This window comes from Schistocerca piceifrons, chromosome 10, assembly GCF_021461385.2.
Source record: "Schistocerca piceifrons isolate TAMUIC-IGC-003096 chromosome 10, iqSchPice1.1, whole genome shotgun sequence".
NCBI classification, from domain to species: domain Eukaryota; kingdom Metazoa; phylum Arthropoda; class Insecta; order Orthoptera; family Acrididae; genus Schistocerca; species Schistocerca piceifrons.
This window is the reverse complement of record NC_060147.1, coordinates 108343314-108349173: the sequence shown is the minus strand read 5'-3', so window position 1 is coordinate 108349173 and position 5860 is coordinate 108343314.

Sequence of the window (5860 nt, the reverse complement as noted above, 5' to 3'; positions counted from 1 at the left end):
TGGAACGGCTTGCCATGCCATTTCCACCTGGCGCCTCAGTTGGAGGACCAGCGTTCGTGCTGGACGTGCAGACCGCGTGAGACGACGCTTCATCCAGTCCCAAACATGCTCAATGGGGGACAGATCCGGAGATCTTGCTGGCCAGGGTAGTTGACTTACACCTTCTAGAGCACGTTGGGTGGCACGGGATACATGCGGACGTGCATTGTCCTGTTGGAACAGCAAGTTCCCTTGCCGGTCTAGGAATGGTAGAACGATGGGTTCGATGACGGTTTGGATGTACCGTGCACTATTCAGTGTCCCCTCGACGATCACCAGTGGTGTACGGCCAGTGTAGGAGATCGCTCCCCACACCATGATGCCGGGTGTTGGCCCTGTGTGCCTCGGTCGTATGCAGTCCTGATTGTGGCGCTCACCTGCACGGCGCCAAACACGCATACGACCATCATTGGCACCAAGGCAGAAGCGACTCTCATCGCTGAAGACGACACGTCTCCATTCGTCCCTCTATTCACGCCTGTCGCGACACCACTGGAGGCGGGCTGCACGATGTTGGGGCGTGAGCGGAAGACGGCCTAACGGTGTGCGGGACCGTAGCCCAGCTTCATGGAGACGGTTGCGAATGGTCCTCGCCGATACCCCAGGAGCAACAGTGTCCCTAATTTGCTGGGAAGTGGCGATTCGGTCCCCTACGGCACTGCGTAGGATCCTACGGTCCTGGCGTGCATCCGTGCGTCGCTGCGGTCCGGTCCCAGGTCGACGGGCACGTGCACCTTCCGCCGACCACTGGCGACAACATCGATGTACTGTGGAGACCTCACGCCCCACGTGTTTAGCAATTCGGCGGTACGTCCACCCGGCCTCCCGCATGCCCACTATACGCCCTCGCTCAAAGTCCGTCAACTGCACATACGGTTCACGTCCACGCTGTCGCGGCATGCTACCAGTGTTAAAGACTGCGATGGAGCTCCGTATGCCACGGCAAACTGGCTGACACTAACGGCGGCGGTGCACAAATGCTGCGCAGCTAGCGCCATTCGACGGCCAACATCGCGGTTCCTGGTGTGTCCGCTGTGCCGTGCGTGTGATCATTGCTTGTACAGCCCTCTCGCAGTGTCCGGAGCAAGTATGGTGGGTCTGACACACCGGTGTCAATGTGTTCTTTTTTCCATTTCCAGGAGTGTATTTTGTTGACACCCTCCTACGTTGGGAGAAATGATCAAAATGGTTCAAATGGCTCTGAGCACTATGCGACTTAACTTCTGAGGTCATCAGTCGCCTAGAACTTAGAACTAATTAAACCTAACTAACCTAAGGACATCACACACATCCATGCCCGAGGCAGGATTCGAACCTGCGACCGTAGTGGTCACGCTGTTCCAGACTGAAGCGCCTAGAACCGCTCGGTCACTCCGGCCGGCGAGAAATGATCATCTTAATAAAATAAGAGAAATCATAGCTCAAACGGAAAGATTTGGGTGTTTCTTTTTCCCACGCGCCATTCGAGAGTGGAATGGTAGAGAAGTAGTATGAAAATGGTTCGATGAACCCTCTGTCAGGAACTTAAGTGTGAATTGCAGAGTAACCATCTAGATGTAGATGTAGAACCTTGGCATCATACAGCTGAGCTGTAACTGTCGTTGCTCGTCTGTTTTCATTCTCCAAAAAGAAATAATTAAATAAAGCCGATACAGTGTACCACACCGTGTCTGTCTGACCGTGTACGAGATCTGTTCAAATATTCCGTAATATTCGTAATTTCGCGCCAATGGTGGTTTGAAGCGAAATACGGTTGGCAACACTGCACACGCCTGTGTTTAATGTGTAACTGGCCGGAAGACTCGATCTTGTAAGTCTATTAGTTATTGTTCAGTTAGTTATTGTTCAGTGCTGTATTGAGTAGAACGTTACGTCGCACAGTTTGCGTCTGCATTTTCTTCCTGTAAATCAAGAAAGCATTTACAGAGAAGCACCAAATGTATCACACCACAGCCCCTTCCCACAACAACACTGGTGTCGTAAATATTTTTATTTAAAGTCACTGATAAATTAAGTCTAAGATTGTTCTACGGAATGTTATTTTCGCTGTTAGAATAGAAAAATAATAAATTCCTGTGGGTTCTTGTCCTCGGAATTCAGATATTGTAATAGCGATCTCAAGAATTGATATCTGATTATTTCTGCAGTTTGAAATTGCCGCTCCATACGCCCACGTAATGACGGCAGATAAAGCACAGTCTGGACTGCTGCGGACACAAAACTTAAAACATTCATAGTCGGTTATCTAGTTATAAATAAAAGTCCGTACACTAGAATTCCATTTAGTAAATCGTACGTTATATTTTTGTTTTAAACACTTAAGACTACTTTCTACTATATTTAAAAGGACAGACCTCAGCTTATCTTCGATCTCAGCCGCTTCATACATCATAGAGAACGACAGAAGAAGGAGAAACTTTCACAGACAATACAATGCCAATACATTCTTTTAGTAGTATTATCTTTTGTCATATAATTATTGTTTGTAGAAAACCTGTTTATAAAAATAATAAAACATATTGTTGTTGGAAATTATTTACATCTCATAATACAATAATAAGTCCTTTCTCAGTTATCACATATAGGCTTAACAGTCATTTCTGAAAAATATTCATCACTTCATAAATCTCGAGCACTGTCGCATAAATCCTGCCTCGGGCATGGATGTGTGTGATGTCCTTAGGTTAGTTAGGTTTAAGTAGTTCTAAGTTCTAGGATACTGATGACCTCAGAAGTTAAGTCCCATAGTGCTCAGAGCTCTGTCGCATACACTGGTGACACAAAATATTGGCGATGACATTACGCTATGTACTGCTGATCTGTCCAATGTGGATCCTGTCTTGTTGTAGCGTATGGTCTCTACTGTTTGTATGCCGCATATAGTGCTCGCGATACTACGTCTGCATGTTGTTTATAGAGTTACAGTCATCTTGTTTGCGTAGTAATTGTTTCCTAAACTCGGTCTTATATGACCTAAGGCATCGCAGATAAGCACTATGTGTTCAATAATTCAAGAACAGTCTTAATCGCATTTATTATTGTTATAATACCGCCAACCGGTTCCAACCCGACGTAGGGGTCATCTTCGGGGCGTTTACACAATTTGTCGACTGCTGGTGGGTTCACTCCTGTCTACATAACGGCAGGAAACTATAGACCCCTACGTCGGGTTGAAACCGGTTGGCGGTATTATAACAATAATAAATGCGATTAAGACTCTTCTTGAATTATTAATTAATCATACTAATCGCTGCTTCTCTCCACAACCATGTTGTCCAAAAACTATGTGTTCAGGTGTGCCATTCTCACCATAGGCACAAGTGTGAGTCTGTTTCAGGGCCAACGTGTGGAGATGCACAGGATACGGGCCGCGGCCCGTGAGAAAGTGCACCATGCTGCGTGTTGGATTTATGTACTTCAAATTCATCCGCTCTCGTATTCTGGAGAAGATGGAGTAGACACGGCTTCATTTATCTGTTGTGTCCTATTCTGTCTACCATGGATCAATTTTCCACTTGTTTACTTTCCGTCTGTTGGCTATGTCTTCTCCAATTATTTCCCTTGTTTTGTCATGTCTTCCCCTCGTCAGCCAGTAGGCAGGTGCTGTGTGTTGCGAATTGTGATATCTATAGGGAAAACTGCCAGCACCACGCACAGTGCCTCAATCGAGCTCGTGCCGAAAGCCGCACTTCACAATGATTTCATGCGCACAGGGGATAGGCAAAATAATGTGAACACCTGTACTTACTTGGGAATGGTTTGCCCGTAATACAGCTGCGATTGTTCTTGGAATACTGGAATATAACGATTGTATATCCTCCAGTGGAATGTTACGCCACTCTTCGATCAGAACCTCTCCTAACTCCTGTAGTGAGAGGGAGGAGAAAATCTGCTCCGGAGTCTGCACTCCAATACCGCCCACAAGGATTCGATAATGTTCAAGTCCGGGGACTGTGCTGGCTAGGAAGGACGATGCAGTTCAGTTGCATGCTCCTCAAACATCGGTTGTACTGTTTTGGCCTTGTGTATAGGTGCATTATCGTCCTGAAGTATGGCATCATTGTTGGGGAACAACATTTGAATCATTGCCTGCACTTGATCACCTAAAATGTTCACATATCGTTGGCTGTAACACGACCTTTGAGAGTAATGATGGCACCAGCAGAATACCATGATATGGCTACCCACGCCATCACACTTCCACCTCCACGCTTAACCGTTGGAATCACGAAATCAGGATTGTAGGCTTCTTTTGACGTTCTCTAGACCTAAACCCGGCCCGATTTTGGAAATAAATAAAACGTTGACTCGTCGGACCATACGACGTGTTTCCGCTGATCAGCCGTCCAGGATTTATGCTCCTGATATCATGTTTTACGCTTCTTTGCGTTGGTTGTCGCCACTAATGTTTTCGGTATAGCAGCTCTTCCGCGAATATTCGCTTAATGGAGTTCTCAAGAGGACAGTGTCGATAGATACGGGGCCTCGAAGATGGCTATTGAGCTCTGCAGTCACTTTAGCCGCCGTAGATCTGTGTTGTTTTTGACACAATTCGTGTTAACGTACGACGATCTCTGTCATATGAAGGGCTTATTTCAGTAGTGGTACAAGTCCATTTTTATTCCTGGTGAGATACAGAGTCCTAAAGTTAAATGAGCACTGAAAAATCTGCAGTTGAGATACCAGAAATATTCAAGTACATGGCTTGTTGGTATAAGTCCGGGGACTGTACGGCTAGGGAAGACGCTGCAGTTCAGTTGCATGCTCCTCATACATCGATTGTACTGTTTTGGCCTTGTGAATAGGTGCAGTATCGTCCTGAAGTATGGCATCATTGTTGGGGAACAACATTTGAATCATTGGATGCACTTGATCACCTAAAATGTTCACATGATCGTTGGCTGTAACACGACCTTTGAGAGTAACGATGGGACCAGCAGAATACCATGATATGGCTGCCCACACCGTCACACTTCCCCCCTCCATGTTTATGCAATCAGGATTGTAGGCTTCTTTTGGCGTTCTGCAGACGTAAACCCGGCTCGATGTTGGAAATAACTAAAATGTTGACTCGTCGGACCGCATGACGTGTTTCCGCTGATCAGCCGTCCAGGATTTATGCTCCTGACATCATGTTTTACGCTTCTTTGCGTTGGTTGTCGCCACTAATGTTTTCGGTATAGCAGCTCTTCCACGAATATTCGCTTAATGGAGTTCTCAGAGGACAGTGTCGAAAGATACGGCGCCTCGAAGATGGCTATTGAGCTCTGCAGTCACCTTAGCTGCCTGAGTTTTGCGATGTTTTGACACAATTCGTGTTAGCGTACGACGATCTCTGTCATTTAGTTTTGATTTGCGCCCACTATTACGTTTACACGATGATGTCTTTCCATGTTTTGTGTAGGCTGTCGTGACTGTTGAAATAGTTGCTCTAGAAACATTTAATAAGTTGGCTGTCTTGGTTACTGATACTCCAGTTAATCGGGCCCCTAGATTCTGCCCACTTTCGAATTGTGTTAGTCCTTTCATTGCACGTCGACATTGCCCTCTGGATGCCAATACGAAGTGTGGACTACTCGTAAACAACCTGCACTGATGCCTAGTCAGAAGTGAACACGCACAGTCCAGCGCGACACGTGCCTTACCTGCATTGTTGACCATCAAACACAACTATCCCATTAGTACCACTGGTGACACTATTTTGCCTATCCCCAGTACGTAAGCGTAATCTATGTGCCCAAGCACTAGCCGCAAAACAAGTTATTAAGGGGCTCCGGAAAGGCTCAAAATCATGAAATGTTCAATTTTTACTTTTTTGCGT